This window comes from Ursus americanus, chromosome 12 (genome assembly GCF_024610735.1).
Source record: "Ursus americanus isolate L20-20 chromosome 12, mUrsAme1.1.p, whole genome shotgun sequence".
Lineage (NCBI taxonomy): Eukaryota > Metazoa > Chordata > Mammalia > Carnivora > Ursidae > Ursus > Ursus americanus.
In genome coordinates, this window is record NC_142138.1 from 40,725,376 (window position 1) to 40,742,830 (window position 17,455).

General features: G+C 40.8%; 1 pseudogene; it reads left to right on the forward strand.

Moving 5' to 3' along the window:
• The first annotated feature begins 9,687 nt into the window (after nucleotides 1-9,687).
• Nucleotides 9,688-11,021, forward strand: LOC123794963 (tubulin alpha-1A chain-like; annotated as a pseudogene).
• The last annotated feature ends 6,434 nt before the right edge of the window (nucleotides 11,022-17,455 follow it).

A 17,455-nucleotide genomic window follows, 5' to 3' on the forward strand; every position in this document is an offset into this window, starting at 1 on the left:
AATGATCTCTAATGACTTTGGGGGAGAAAAATCCCAGCTAACACAATCAGCATTATAGAATAGAATTTTCTGGGATGATAGAAACATTCTGTCTGTATTGTTCAACATGGTAGCCACTAACAATGGCAGTAGAGCATTTGAAATGTGGCTAGTATGACTGAGGAACTGAATTTTTAATTCCATTTAATTTTAATTAATTTAAATTTTAAAGCCCACATTTGGCTGGTGGCTCTCATATTGGTCAGCACAGATACATCAGAGAAAGATTTTTCATTATTTTTAAATATACTTAATGGCATTAAGACTGCTAAATTTCTAAACTGATTTTTTTCATAAAACAGTAATTTCATAATCCCGTCTTGGGGCTTCTACTGCTAATAAAAAGGTGGCAGTAATTTGATTTATTGTAAAATTACATTTTCTTGTTGAATGGCATTTGCAGATTTTATAGCTTGTTCATTAATGCCACAGAATTGAATGCCCTACTTTAAAGTGTTTACATTTACCAGTGTGAGATTTGGGGGGCGTGCAGAATTTAGTATTCAAGATGAGACTCCGCCTCAAAAGCAGAAGAAAAGCATTCCAGTCCATCAGTGAATGAATGGCTAAGCAAAATGTAGGTTATACATACAATAGAATACTATTCATCCTTAGAAAGGAAGGACATCCTGACACATACTAGAATGTGGATGAACCTTGAAGATGTTATGCTGAGGGAAATAAGGTCATAAAAGGATGGTATGATTCCACATATAGGAGGTCCCTAGGTTCGGCAGAAGTAAAATGGTGGTTGCCAAGGGCTGGATTGGGTAGTTATTGATGGGTAGTTAATGATGGGTAGTTATTGTTCAATGGGTACAGAGTTTCCGTTGGAGAGATGAAAAACTCTGGAGATGGATGGTGGTGATGACTGAGTAACAGTGTGAATATAATTAATGTACATTTAAAAATGGTTGAAATGATAAATCTTATGTATATTTTATCACAATAAAAGTTATTTAAGAATTCTAAAAAATAAAAAGCATTTCAGATGATGAACTCTTGAAGAGCAAGTCACATATTACAAGGGAGTTACCCCTCAGTCTGACTAAAGCTTGTGAAGAAAAAAAAAACTAGATTCAGCAAATACTAGACAATCCAAGATTCCTGACAACTCGAGCATCCTGCTTAACTTGAGAGTGCGTGACTGAATAACTTCTACTTTCTGTCTCAGAAAAATCTTCGCCAGTAGGATTGACCTGCACAAATATTGAGTTTCCTGAGTACACACCACTGGCAGCAACTGGTAGCAGAAAGATTCTGATCTAACTTAAGAATTTCCAATGAACAACAGATATGGATAAAGAAGATGTGTATATATATATATACACATACACACACAATGGAACATTATGCAGCCATCAAAAAATGAAATCTTGCAATTTGCAAGGACATGGATGGAACTAAAGGGTATTATGATAAGTAAAGTAAGTCAATCAGAGAAAGACAATTATCATATCTCACTGATATGTGGACTTTGAGAAACAAGGCAGAGGATCATAGGGGAAGAGAGGAAAAAATGAAACAAGATGAAACCAGAGAAGAAGACAAACCATAAGAGACCCTTAATCTCAGGAAACAAACAGGGTTGCTGGAGTGGAGGGGGGTAGGAGGGATGGGGTGGCTGGGTGATGGACATGGGGGAGAGTATGTGCTATGGTGAGTGCTATGAATTGTGTAAAACTGATGAATCACAGATCTGTACCCCTGAAACAAATAATACATCATATGTTAATTTTTAAAAAAACAATTTCTGAAAAATACAATTCACAAATTGATAATGTGGAGGAGGAGGGAGCTGTCACCATAGCACCTGTTAGATCATGTAAGTTGGGTCATGGCAGATGTACTCACAGTTGCAACTCCAAGACCCAGAACATATCTTTATGTAGTAGCCATTCAAGAAATGTATTGATTGAATAAATAAGTGAAAATAATGAATGATTGAAATCTATGTCTAAATCAACAAATAGCCAGGGGTTCCAGTTGGAGCCTAAACTGGATCTTCCATGTTTGGGCTGGTCAGAAAAACTGATGGGATAGTATACATGAAATCTCTTTACATATGAAACTGAGAAATAGTTCTGGGAAATAATTCTGCTAAGTGTTAAATATATAAGCTTGATTCAATAACAGTGTTTCAGTCATCAGAATGGAAGAATGATTTGAGAACATTTGTGTTATTCAGAATTGTCTTCCATCCCAACACTCACAATCTTTCTGTAAGTCCTAAGGAGAGAAGAAGCCATGTCAAAAAGTCAGATTTACGAAATGCCTATAACATGTTGGAAGCCCTAATCAGTACATCATCAAGACCAAAGACTGGGGGTGGGAAGAGATTTATAATGCAGTAGGATGGTAGTTGATGCCAATGGCTTCAGCAGTAACAGCAGGCATAAGGGTGTACCAACAGCTTTGGAGAGAAAGCTTTGAGAGTTACTAGAAATTGGATATGACACAGACTTCAGTGCCCTCAAAATCAACATCAGTGAAAATATTATTTGTTAGACACCTGCATATAATTTCATGGATTTCAAGTTCCCATTGTCATAGTCTGAAAGAATGTTCACAATTAAGAAATGCATCCTAAAGAGTTTCAGCAATATATCAGGGAATTTTTGTGGATTCCTAGAAGTGGATAAAAGCAAAAGTTCAATAATTATTCTCTATTATCATATTGTGCCCCTCGATTGTTGTTAACAGAGAATACACTTACACTTGAACTTACACTTGAACTTACACTTGAACACTGATAGGAATGTCAGTGGTCCCATTTTAGTGGCACATAGCCATCAAGGAAAAAGGAAAAGGAAAAGGACCACACTTGCCAGTCTCCCTTGCAGCTATGAATGACCATATAACTCAATTCTAGCCAAAGAATGTGAGCAGAGGTAAACTACGCCCCCCTCAGGGAATCCTTGGCAAATATAGAGTTGTGTTGGTTGTCACAGCTGGGGCGGGAGTGAAGGCTGATGCTACGGGCATCTAGCAGGTAGAGGCCAGGGATGTTGTTAAACATCCTACAACGTACAGGACGTCCTCCCTTCCAACCATGAATAATCTTGCCCAAAGTGTCAATAGTGCCAATGTTGAGAAACTCTGAATTAAAGGGAAGAAACATATCCTCCCCTTCTTTACCCCTGTCAGGTTGGCATTGGGACAGAGTAGTGATCCATGTTGGACCACAGGAATGGAAGCCACGTGCTGGAGATGACAAAGCAAAGCAGGGGTCTGGTCCTGCAGAGTTTCACAGTGCAGAGGCACCACGGACTTTAAATGAGAGTGCAAGTAACCTTCATTCTTCTTTAGTATACTGTTCTTTTGAGTCCCTATTTCACACACCCGAAGCTATATTCTAACCAATGCAGAAGCTAAACTTTACTGAGAGCCCTTCCAGGTGGAATGCCAAAAAAGAAGAAAAAAAATCAAGGGGAGCAACAATCTTTTCTTTGCTATTTAGCATCCATTCCCCACTCATCTAGTAGCAGAACTCTCTTTGGGGGAAATCCTCCCATTCCCAATTCTCTGCCGACTCCGTCGGGTGGGAACAATCCCACTCCTCACCTCCATGGAGGACCTTGATTAACTTAAGTGAAATCTCACCAGCCCAGCTCCCTGGCCACGGTGATTATCTCTGAGAAAGACAAGCTTTCACTGTTCCACTCAATTTTGTAGCTGAAAATATGCAGCTCAGGAATACTGCCACCATCTCATCTTAGGAAAGAAGTAACCCAAAGATGAAGCTGGCACACAAAGGAAGAAAAAGTTGAGAGCTGGTAAGAAAATCATCGTTTGATCCCCCAGATCAAACTGCATCTATGACAAGTCCTACCTCTGGCCCTTTAAATGTGTAAACCAATCAAGGGGATGTTTACACAAATTTGAGTTAGGTATTCTGTTCCCTTGCAACTGAAAGTTTCCTAAAAGATACAGAAAGGTTTATGGTAGGAACAGTTCTGATAAGAGAGGGTTCCCTTTTGATTTCACTCAAGGGTTAGGACATCATCTGCAAAGCTTCCTGTGGCAGGAAAACAATTACAACAGAAGTTTTGCTGCTGCCTGATGTATATTCACTAGGGAAGTGTGTGTGAAGAGATTTGAATCGTTAATGTTTCTTGGTGTGCTACGCATCTCTTAGACTTAAGAAAGAACGCTGCTACCTTCACGGGGGACAGACCAGCTTCTCTTCACCATATCTAACTACACACGTATCCAAATAATCAGAGGGACTGTTTTCCGGTGCTTTGTCATCCTTGTGACTAATCGTTGGTTAAGACTGGAGATGTTTAGCAATTATTCTGATTATGTTTACTCAATTTCCCTAGGAATCCTAAACCGTCAGCCCCAGGTAAACGGAAGTTTGTACTGGGGTTTCGTAAACTTCCACTTCATTTGCCTTTTTCTTATTTCACACTTCCGGGTTTCCAACTGTTGCCCAGGCCCCTGTTTCGTGCTCCACTAGCTGTGGAGGGAATGCTAGGAAACAAATCATGCTTTCAAGACTCAGCTACTCTAATAATAGGATTTTAGGAAGGAGCCATGGCAGGTAATTTTGGCAATGTTTTCAGACCGGAAGCCTTGATCCATCGAATGAGACAAAGAATACGCTTCTGCCCATGATAGGAGTTAGAGTAGCCTTGTCACCCTGTATCGTCACAGGCAGTAGTCGGCCTGCGTGGCTGTTCTTGATCTTCGCGTGTTCCAGTGGTCATGTTGCTCCTGATTCTACTATGTGGAGACCACTGTTACCCCAGGTCTAGCCTATATTTGCTTTAGCAGCTGCGATTTAATAGCTAGGGAACCCAGGGAAAGGTAACTAGCCTCTCTGCAACCCAGTTTCCTCCTCTTCAAAATGAGAAGAGTTGGGAAGGTTTTTATTGAGTCCTCTGACAATTGCAGTGTTTCAATTCAAAGCGCCATGCCTTAAAAACCGAAAGCTTTAGAGTCTTAGCAATCTACTTTCCAGAGGTTGGGGAGAGGAAAAAAAAAAAAAAAAGACAAAGAGAGCTGCCAGGGGTAGTACAATTCAGTCTAGGACTTGAGGCCAAGGAACAGCTGCAAATGGATAAACCGCACACCCGTCACACGTCAGATATTCTACGGAACCAGCGACTCCACCGTTCATAAATAATTCAAATGAATCTTTCTCACCTGGCAGAGCAGCTACCTTGAAATTTTTGTTGAACTCAACTGACTCTTGCCTCAGGGCATTTGCACATTGTGTTCTTTCTACCTGGAACATTCTATCACCTTTGTCCTGCTATTACGCATATTTCCCATGACGCTTAACAACATTTCCCATATTTTCTCATGAGAGCTAACAGATCAATCTAGACATCATTTTGTGGAAAACCTTCCCCAACCAAACCCTAGTTGATCCAACCATCCCACAGTTCCCTTTATCAAGTATAGCCTTTATCAATCTGAATTTAAATTGTCTGTATACTATTTACACAAGAGTGTAAGTTCCATGAGGGACAGGGATCATAGCCGTTACATGCAAACATTAAGTACTCGATAAATACTTGTTGAAAGACGGAGGGGTAAGACAGATGGATAGTTGAATAGTGGGAAGGATGAACAGATGAGTACAGTGACTCTCTTCATTCTTGCCCTTTGCAAATTAAAAGATGACAGGCCCACCTACCACTGGAAAGCTTTTTTTCATTTCCAAAGTATTTTCACACCTATTACTTTATCTTACCTTTTTTCTTTTAATTTAAATTCAATTAGTGAACATGTACATCCTTAGTTTCAGATGGAGAGTTCAATAATTCATCAGTTGCATATTAACATCCAGTGCTCATCACATCACGTGCCCTCCTTAATGCCCATCCCCCAACTATCCCTTCCCCCCACCCACCTCTCCTCCAGCAGAGAGAAAGAAAACAAGGGAAGATCTCTCTTCTAAAATGTGAGTGTAGGACACCATCCTTGGTGCCTCAGGCACCATGGCTGCTTCTTCCCTCGCAGTCAAAAAGAAAGAAAAGCAGCCCCCCGACTTAACACTGCCCACTTCTGATTTCCCACCAGTGTCTCAGGAAACCAATGAGCAAACTAACGTGCCTTCTTACTCCTGTGAACCTCTAGAAGATCTCAAATTCCTCTTCAAACAACAATGAAGTGTCTCTCTGCTTGGTGCCAAGACTCCATCAATACAATCACTTCACAACGACAGATGATCCTATCTACTCAAGGAGGTTCATAAATGTTGACTGCGTTGGATTCAGCTGCCTCTGCCTTTGGTAACTCCCCTTATGTTCCCCAACTGACCAATATTGACCCATAGGTAGGGACATCTCTACACCCCTATTCAGCAGGAAGAGGTTACAGAAGATAAGACCTTCCACCTTCCCCAACCTTAAATAATTAAGGGTCAAAATTGTTCAGGGGGGAAATGATGAGGGAGCAGAAGGCAAACTGAGGACAAAGCACAAGCCGACACCCTGCAACCCCCTCTCCCTACTGCTGGGTGGGAGATGTGTGACATTCCTCCAAGAAACTTCCAACTATCTTAATGTTAATGCCTTGCTAGAGGGAAGAACAACCTTAGCTTGATAATGGCAAGGTCTCCAGTATCCTGCGGGTTTTCTTTGGTTTATGAAAGTCCTTTTGAACACCTCCCTTTTTCCTTATCTCCCTCAACCCCATAGCTTTAATCAGCCATTCCTCACAACCCCAGTGCAGCAGCTCTTTCTGCCCACGGGTCCTGTCCCTGTACTAAAACCATCTTTTTGCACTAATAATAATAATAATAATATGTGAGTGTAGGAGCACCTGGCTGGCTCAGTCAGAAGAGCATGTGGCTCTTGTTGGGTGTGGAAATTATTAAAAATAGAATCTTTTAAAAAATAAATAAAATAAAATAATAAAATGTGAGTGCAAAGATTGTTTAAAAAGTAAGAGAATGCAGAGTTTAAAATAACGTAAGAAAATACAGCTGTATGTATGGAAGTCTGGGTTTGTGAACTCCAATTCTCTGTTCGTTTTGTTAATCCACACTCCTCTCAAGTCTCTGAAGCTCAGGGCCTCTAGCATTAAGGAAGGCCACTGAGAAATCCTAGTAGTGTGGCTCTCCACATGCAGTATAAAGTTATTCCACTGCCATCTTAAAATCTTCAATCATTTGCATTAGTAAAAATGAAGGTCTATTCAATGATGTTATCAAGAAAATAAACTAGGTTAATTGAGTATAACCTACCTGTAAATGTACATGATTGCTTGGACTGCACACAGTGGCCATGTGCTTTGCATACTGTTGTTTTCTAAGAGAATGTGGATTGCAGTTTTGATTAATTGTACTAATTCTCAGACTCAGACTGAGAACTATGTAATTCTTAGGCCCCTTTCATGTCCTCTATGAGCCTTCTTTGGAGGTCTTGAAAATGACTTTCAAAAAATTGAAATTAGTTTTCTTTCTAATCCCCTAGAGACCAATGCAGTGAATTTCATCATGCCATGATGATTAAAAATGCTAAAATGAGTCATGATATAATTAGGAATTTCTTTGTTCAAATCAAGCCCCATGAAGTACATCTAACACCGGTTCCATTTATAAGAGCTGTCCGTCCTTCTTGATGCTGAAGACAAATTTTGGCGAGGGGACATAAAAATATTATAACTTTAGGTATATTTGTTAGTCAAATTTTTCATTTTTTTTTTAAGGTAAATGGTGGTAAAGTATCCCAGGTGATTTGGCAGCTTATACAAAGACATAGTAGGAGAGAAAAAGAAAAATTATGAGAACTATAGGGAAGCTAGGATAGCTGGAACACAGGTGACAAAAGGAAGAAACTTTTACTGTCTTAGCAGCTGGTGGAACAACTTCTCTAGGATCGTAGCACCATATTTTTCAAGAAATATTTTAATAAGCTACTTGGGATGAGAGATGAGACCCCAAGGGACATATTCAAGCTAAAAATGATGGCACCAAGTGAAAATGGAACCTCAAAATAGAAGGACACTTTGTTTTGTTGAACCCTTGGATAGAGCTGGGAATGTGCACTTATAAACAGGACCTGGGGCAAAGAAAAATCACTTAGGATAATAAAGAGATGAGTGTAAAGAGTTTGGTGCGGGGGCACAGGAAGAGGGGGTGTAGATCCAGGAAGACTCTATACCTTGGAGGAAAAGTAGAGACAAAGAAAAAAAAAATCCTAGGAGTGTCAGAGCTGAGAAGGAACTTTAGAGAAGAAATGTCAAATAGTGAGTTAGGGGGTTGTTGCCATAGCACACAGGCTGGAAGGTCCCTTTCATCGTCTCTATGAATTCTCTGTTTCTTATCAAGATTTTGTAGTAGTCGGCTCAAGGTAGAGAATGTGAAGATAGGCAAAAGTTCTATGTCCGTGTGGGTGCAGAGTAAAAACAAAGGTTGCTTTCGTAGAGGAGACTGCTGGCATCTGGGCTTATATGCAGTGTAAGAGGAAAGTGAGAAGGGATGAGCCTGGACGAATTAGCAGGATGATCTCATGAGAGGTCATGTGAGCCATATTAAAACCTATGCCCCTTGGGGCGCCAGGGTGGCTCAGTCGGTTAAGCAACTGACTCTTGATCTCAGCTCAGGTCTTGAGCTCAGGGTTGTGAGCTCAGGCCCCACGTTGGGCTCCATGCTGGGCATGGAGCCTACTTCAAAAAAAAAAAAAAGTATGCCCCTTATCTTAGGACAAATAAAGAACAGTTACAAAGATTTAAGAAGAAAAAAGATACAGAGTTATAGTTTAGAAAGATGACTCTAGTAGAAATTCAGAGAATGGGTTGGAGGAAGTAATGGTAGATGCAAAGGAGAGGGGCAAAGCTTCACAGCAATCGAGGCAAGATGTGTTAATGACCTATGCTGGTTAGAGTAACAGTGAAGAGGGGGAGAACTGGACAATCTAGACACATTAAAAAGTTAGAATCAGTAGGTCTTGATGATTGATTGGATATAGGCAAAATTATCCACTTTATGGTTCGCCCAGAACTAAAGAGTTTCCCAAAACATGAGACTTTCAGTTTTAAAATTAAGAGAGCTCCAGGCAAGCCATTCCAGTTTTATGGAACTGTGGGGATTTCATGAATATGGAACTTTTCATTCTAACACCAAGAAATCCCTGGGAAGGGGCGCCTGGGTGGCACAGCGGTTAAGCGTCTGCCTTCGGCTCAGGGCGTGATCCCGGCGTTCTGGGATCGAGCCCCACATCAGGCTCCTCCGCTATGAGCCTGCTTCTTCTTCTCCCACTCCCCCTGCTTGTGTTCCCTCTCTCGCTGGCTGTCTCTGTCAAATAAATAAATAAAATCTTAAAAAAAAAAAAAAAGAAATCCCTGGGAAAACAGGGATGAATTTGTCACCCTAATGGGGGTTGAAGTTGTGGGTGAGTGAGGGTGGCACCTAATTTCTGGCTGGGGAATGGAGATAGCAGTCATTGAGGCAAGGCAGGAAAAGAAACAGATTCAGGTGGGAAGAAAATGTTGACTTTTATTTTCAGACATGTCAAGTTTCAGGAGCTTATAGAACACCAAAGAAGAAATGTCTGGTAGACAATTAGTCCTTTTAAGAATCTGGTACTTGGCAAGTTCTATTACATCGACCACCTAAGAGTTGTGCTGTAAGAAGCAACAACCTCTCCTCTTCCTCTCTGCCATCTGCTTGGCAGCCACAAAGCGGCAACCATGCGTGAATTCATCTCCATCCATGTTGGCCAGGCTGGTGTCCAGATTGGCAATGCCTGCTGGGAGCTCTGTTGCCTGGAACATGGCATTCAGCCTGATGGCCAGATGCCAAGTGACAAGACCATTAGGGGAGGAGTTGACTCCTTCAACACCTTCTTCAGTGAGACAGGTGCTGGGAAGCATGTGCCCAGGGCAGTGTTTGTAGACCTGGAACCCATGGTCATTGATGAAGTTCACACTGGCACCTATCACCAGCTCTTCCACCCCAAGCAGCCCATCACTGGGAAGGAAGATGCTGTCAATAACTATGCCAGAGAGCACTACGCCATTGGCAAGGAGATCTTTGACCTTGTCTTGAACTGAATTCAGAAACTGGATGACCAGTGCACAGGTCTTTAGGGCTTCTTGGTTTTCCACAGCTTCGGAGGGGGAATTGGTTCTGGGTTCACCTCCCTGCTGATGGAATGTCTCTCTGTCAATTATGGCAAGAAGTCCAAGCTGGAGCTCTCCATTTAGCGAGCCCTCCAAGTTCCCACAGCTGTAGGTGAGCCCTACAACTCCACCCTCACTACCCACACCACCTTGGGGCACTCTGTGCCTTCACAGTTGACAGTGAGGTCATCTAGGACATCTGTCATAGAAACCTCGATATTGAACGCTAACCTACACTAACCTAAATACATTGATGGGTCAAATTGCGTCCTCCATCACTGCTTCTCTCAGATTTGAGAGAGCCCTAAATGTTGATCTAACAGAATTCCAGACCAACCTGGTGCCCTATCCTCACATCCACTTCCCTCTGGCCACATATGCCCCTGTCATCTCTACTGAGAAAGCCCACCATGAACAGCTTTCTGTAGCAGAGATTACCAATGCACCAAACCAGATGGTGAAATGTGACCCTCGCCATGGTAAAGACATGTTGTTGCCTGTTGTGCCATGGCAATGTGGTTCCCAAAGATATCAATGTTGCCATTGCCACCATCAAGACCAAGTGTACCATCCAGTTTGTGGACTGGTGCCTCACTGGCTTCAAACTGGGCATTAATTACCAGCCTCCTACTGTGGTACCTGGTGGAGACCTGGCCAAAATACAGCAAGCTGTGTGCGTGCTGAGCAACACCACTGCCATTGCTGAAGCCTGGGTTCACCTGGACCACAAGTTTGACCTGAGGAATGCCAAGTGTGCCTTTGTTCAGTGAAATGTGGATGAGGGCATGGAGGAAGGAGTGTTTTTGGAGGCCCATGAGGACATGGCTGCCCTTGAGAAGGATTATGAGGAAGCTGGTGTGAATTCTGTTGAAGGAGAGGGTGAAGAAGGAAAAGAATACTAAAGTTATAAACGTTCCAAACATGCTGCTTTTACAGGGAAGCTTGTTCTGTGTTGGACAGTGAAGAGCTGTGCTCTGATCAGTTCATTTGTGTGTAGCAGTGTATACTGTCATACACAACTACTGACCTATGCTTTAAAACACACGCTTTGTTACAGACCCAAGCTGTCCATTTCTCTGATGGGCTTGAATAAAGTATTCCCTGTCTTAAATGAATATAAGGAAAAAAGAGAGAAAATTAGATTTAAAATATGGTTTGGAAGTAATTGGCATTCGATGGTGCTTGAAGCTATGTGAAAAAGTAAGACTGCTCAGGGATGGTTTATGCCAGAGAAGAGGAGAGCAGAGGAAAGAAAGAGAAGGGAATAATGGAAAGTGAGGGGAGGGAAGGGAAGGGACTGAGGATAGACTCTTGGGAAACACCAATATTTACAAGATATATAAAGGTGGCTGAGATGGAGCAGCTACAATGGCAAGATAAAAATTAAGAGTACATTGTCTAGAATTCAGGGCGAGACAATGCTGGGAGGATATGAGATCAGTGTCCAGTGCTGCACACAGATCAGGTAAGATACAGGCTGAAAATCATCCTTCGGATTTAACAACATGGTCATTATTGATCTTGGTGAAAGCAGCTTTAAGAGAAATGGGAGAGAGGAGCTAGACTGAAGAATGAATGGCAGATAAGAAAACAGAGATAAAGAGTAAAGAAAAAGAAAGAAAAAAAGAGCCTTTCAAAAAGTTTCCGAGGAAGAGAAATATAAATGGAATAGATGAAGGGAGATGTGGGGTTAAGGAAAATGTTTTTATAATGGCTACCTTAGCCCAAGTCTTCTAGGAAACACACCTGAACTGAAGATTAAAACACTGTTCATGGGGCACCTGGACGGCACAGTTAAACAGCCAATTCTTGGTTTCAGCTCAGGACATGATCTCAGGGTCGTGGGATCGAGCCCTGCATTGGGCTCCCTGCTCAGTGCGGAGTCTGCTTGAGATTCTCTCTGCCTCTCCTTCTGCCCCTCCCGCTTGTGCTCTCTCTAAAATAAATAAATAAATCTTAAAAAAAAAAAAAACAACCGACACTATTCTTCATTTGTGAGATGCAAGCTCAGGGAAATGAGGGTAAGGAAAGGAGGAACAAAGCAAGGAGAGACGCAAACCAGTGTGACGAGCTGCACCAAAACACTGACTGCCACTTGGAACAGAAGGCTGCACAAAGGAGGCACACCTCGAAGCAGTCTGCATGGGGTAGGCGGGAGCACCGGGAATTTACTTTATCCTTTGCTGCTCTTCAATCTCATTGGTCAATATTCATCCTATAAGAAACTTACTTCTCCACACTTCCAGGCTATGTCATCCAATCTCCTAGCAGTCATCAGGAAGTCAAATTCCACGCCCTGAGTGTAGTTATTTTTCCAACCTGAATGAAACATTAAAAGCACCCTAGAGCAGAGAGCTCAGTGTGGGGGCCACAGGAGCCATGCAGGCTTGAGGCTCCAATTCCAGACTGCAGCAAAGGTGCGGTGATGGCAGTAGTGACAGACAATACAGTCTAGGGTCAAGTAATATCTTTATTAAAAAAGAAAATGATCACAAGAGTCTGAGACGATACCCGAAATTTGTGTTCAAATTAATGGAAAAGATTTACTGTATTTTATGACATTGAAATTAAATCAATAGAGAAGAAGTTGAAGGTACAGGAGAGAAGGAGTTTCACTGATGGAAAGGTTTGGGTACTAAGAAAAAAATAGGTAGAGATACAAGTAATTTCATAGAAGAGGTGAAAAGAGGCTGTAAATTCCCCACATAAACTCTTAAATTCTCTCAGTCCTAGAACATATTTATTTCGTGCTCATGTCTTGGGCTGGGCACCATAAGAAAATCTACGCTATAGTCCACTAACCTTGATCTAACCCCCTCCCTTTAAGATTCATATGATACAAGTTAAAGCCCTGTGCTTTTGAGGGGGGAGGGGGCAGAGAGATATATAAAGTGGAATAAGCTATAACAGTTAAATGGTATGAGTTGAATCACTATATTGCACACCTGAAACTAATGTAATATCGTGAGTCAACTATACTCAAAAATTTTTTTTAGATAAATAAAAACCCTGGTCCAGAACAGATGGAGCTCTTAGAGCTTTGGCAAAAGCAAACTTGAAACTTTTCATAGGAACCTTCCCAGGACCAAGGTCTCCCATGAACAATGACACACAGGAAGAAGCAATCCATGTTGAAAACATAAATAAATACAATAAAAACAGAATTTTCCTCAAGAACTAGAGAAAAAGAAAACTGAGCGAAATTTTAAACATATTTAAAATGTTCAAAATGATAAAAGAATAAAATAGGGGAATAAAAGGACTATGTTTTTAAAAACAGATAATAAAACAGAATATCTGAAAATGAAGAATACGATCATTAAAATCAAACACATAATGGATGGATTGAATTGTAGACACTGCTGAAGAGAAAACTGAAGAATTAAAAGATGGAACCTAGAAAATCAGTCTAAATGCAGCTTAAAGAAAAAAGAAATGGAATGAACCATGAGAGACCATGGACTCTGAGAAACCAACTGAGGGCTTCAGAGGGGAGGGGGGTGGGGGAATGGGATAGGCTGGTGATGGGTAGTAAGGAGGGCATGTATTGCATGGTGCACTGGGTGTTATATGCAAGTAATGAATCATGGAACTTCACATCAAAAACTACAGATGTACTGTATGGTGACTAACATAATAAAAAATATTATTAAAAATAAAAAAAGAAAAAAGAAAAAAAGAAATGGAATACATGAAAGCAGAATTAAAAGAAATCATGGATAAAATAAGAAGTTCCAACAGGCAGTTAAGAGGGACTTCAAAACATCAAGAATCAGAAAGACATAATATTTGAAGACATAATGGCAGCAAATGTTCTAGAATTGAAGAAAGATCCATATATGAAGCATGGTATTATACAATGTTGGTGTGCATCTCAGTCTTAACGACCTGTCCTACCTATCTCTTGTTTGAGCTAGTGCTGTACTGATTAACTTCATGCAGGCACAACCTTATTACACCTTATCTCATGCCTGTGCTGCTCACTTCTCACTTGTTGCCCTGGGGTTTCTGGATTGATATCAAGGCACAAATGCTATGGTACCCATATATGAAAACTCCATAAGTGAAAGGGAGTTAACCTTCTATGAGGTGATCCTCTGACATCATTTTTCTCCACCATCCACAAACTTTCAGTGTCAGGTGCTAAACACTCACAGTGAAAGAACTCCATCAGAGGTCTTCAGTCACATTATCAAGTGAGCTGGTACAGTGGGCAGGGGGATAAAGCTGGAAGCCATATCCACACTAGGCTAGCATACTATACACAGAAGTGACTGCAAACTATATAAATATACTCAACTAAATGATTCCCCAATTAAATTTCCTCTTAGATCCTCCCAAACACTTCCAATATCAGCCAACTCAAGGGTAAATATGAAAGAAGGATATTAGTCAGAGTTCTCCAGAGAAACAGGACCAAAAGGATATATATCTATATAGAAAGACATTTATTTTAAGAAATTGGTCCACACCGTTGTGGAGGTGATCTCAAGACTCACAGTCAGCAAACTGGAGATCCAGGGGAAGTGATGGCGTAGTTCCAGTCCGAAACCCAAGGTTGAAAACCCAAGAGGAGGCCATGTTTTAGTTCAAGTGTGAAGGCAGCAAGAGTGAAATCTCAGATCAACACTCAAGCAGAAGGAGTTCCCTCTTACTCATGGGAAGGTAGGCAATCAGCTTGCAACCAATTGTATAAGGGCCACTTACATTAGAGAGGGCAATCTGCTTTACTCAGTCTACCAACTCAAATGTTAATCTCATCCAAAAACACTCCCACAGACATCCAGAATGACATGTCCCAGCACTCCATGGCCCAGTCAAGTTAACACATAAAATTAACCATCACAGGAAGTCAAAGTAGAATGGTCTAGTGATTTTAACAAATTGCAGGTAAAGTATCCTACTTTTCCAAACTTCACAAAAGTATATGACCATATGAGCATTTTGAAAGGCCGGTGCAAGTAAGGGGCCCTGAGGCTAAGCTTCATTAGTTTCAAGCACTGTTGAGTGACCTAGATAGTGACCTTACATAAATATGTACCCCCCAATACATAGTGTCAAAAGAAAGCACCACTAACACCACCAGACAGCAGCTTTTCTTCTAAAATTTAGGTTTTGTCAAGTATTTTCAATACATGGGCTAGAACATACCAGGAATCTTTGCTCCCACCAGAGAGCCTAGGGCTGCTGTACCCACCTGGTCATGTGAGTAAACATTTAACTATTTCAAGTGTTCTTCATTTCATTTCATTCATCACAATAATTGGTATAAACCCTTCCATTTCACTTGAAACAAATAGCACCTTTTGAGTGTTTGGACAATACTAGATTCCTGATCTTTATCAGAAAAAAAGATACCCCCATTGTCATTTGAGATGGTAATTGGCTGAAGGACTTTAAGCTACACTACAGCATGCAATAGAGTTCTTCCAGCTTTTTAGTTAACCCTGATTTTATTCTTAAAGGAAAAATCATTTATAATTTTATATTTTCTTTTTCAAGAAACAAGTTTATACTGTTTCCACAAGATGACTATCAAGGTAGCTCTGATACCCAGGATACAAAGTTCCATGTGAATCAGCACCATGTACAGCCCTGAGCTAGGAAAGTCACTTTCTAAAGGTTTCCAGTACCCTAACTTTGCAAGTCACCCCAAGGAGGAGGTAGGAAAAGGGCTATGTTTACTCTTTGTGTACCTTAGGGAGAACTAGAAGGAAGGTTTCTTCCTCTTCCTCTTTCTCTCCTGTTTCCCCCCTCCCCTCCCCCTCCCCCTCCTCTCAGTTCTACCAGATGGAGATGTTGGTGATCTGTTAATACCAGAAGCTCTATAAAAAAAAAAAAAAAAAAGGCAAAAACTATGAATTGCACCCATCATACTCCCAGTGGAAAGTGTATCCTGGAAAAAAGGGTTACAAGTCAAAATGCACTGAGGAGATTCCAAACCAAGACACAAAACAATCCCTCCTTTAATCCTCTACAGTCTCAGTAGCAAGAAGACCCTCTCCCTTTCTCAAGGATATCTTCATCCCAGAAGAGGGTACTATCTAGGCTACTGAAATATTTCCATTCAGTTCCTGCCCTCGTGCTCTAGAATCTCAGGAAAATAGAAAAATGAATATGAGGAAGATGCAAAGATACGGGTGGAAGTTTAGTATATTAAACATAGTATAATAAATCTATGTAGGGACACCAAAAACCAAAATTTGATTTTCTGGTGAAAGACTCAAAACTAAATTCTAGGGTTTTTTTCCCCTTTCCCTAAACTCTCTTAACTGGCACAGATTAGTCCATGTTCTCTTCCCTCATTCCAAAATATAAGTCTTATGTCCACATATACCAAACACTCCCAGTTAAGACTATATTCTACCGCACCTGTACCTTCTCTTCCCACCCGTCAAGATGTATGTTTATCAAAAATCAGTTTGTGATGTGTTTTTATTATTCTAACTGCATTATTGAATTAAAAATTTTATAAACTGATGAAGTATGTGCGAGAAAAGAGAGGTAGATTTTTTATGAAACTTACACTGAATGCTTTGGTAAAAACTAGATAAAGGGAGTTGCTAAAAAAAAAACTGCTGTCAAATTAAGTGTGAGTGAGATAAAAAGATTGGTGAAAAAAATTAAAATCTCAAGGGATACTACACTAAGATTGCTTTGCAAATGTCTTTAAAGTTTTGTGCAACTTTCAAGAAACTAAAACTGAAAATCATAGACAATGAATTGATTAAGATGAAAGCAAAAATAAAACAACTCAGAACACTGAGCGGATTCACATTTAAAAAATAAAACAAGGCATTAGCCCAATATCAAAATATTGGTGTATGTATGTATATCTGTGTGTCTCATTTTGAATGAGTCCCCACTTTGAGTCTTTAAACTGATTACCATTCTCTAGAGCCTTCCACTGTGCAACACTTCCAAATGCTATGTTCATTGGTTTCCCAATGCCGGCCCAACAAATAAACTCTGTGGTCTTGGCAAATTCTACATAGTTTGGCCTAACTTAATTCTCTAATTTTATTTTCTAGTCATATACTTTATCTGTAGCCCAACTGGACTCACAATTCTCTAAACCCATGTTGTAATTTTCAGTGCATGCTAGTCTCTTTAATTGGAAGAAAGAGAGGAAGGGAGAGAGGGATGGAAAAAGGGAGGAAGGCAGGGAGGGAGGGAGGGAGAATTAACTTCCTGATGAGGCTCCAGTGACAGGTGTGAGGCAGTGATGATCACAGATGGCCCCAGGGCGGCTGACCTCCCTCGCAGTTCTAGCTACCTCACTTAGTACATGGGCTCACAGTGATGTGCTCCGGTACTATTAAGTGTGGCAAGTATG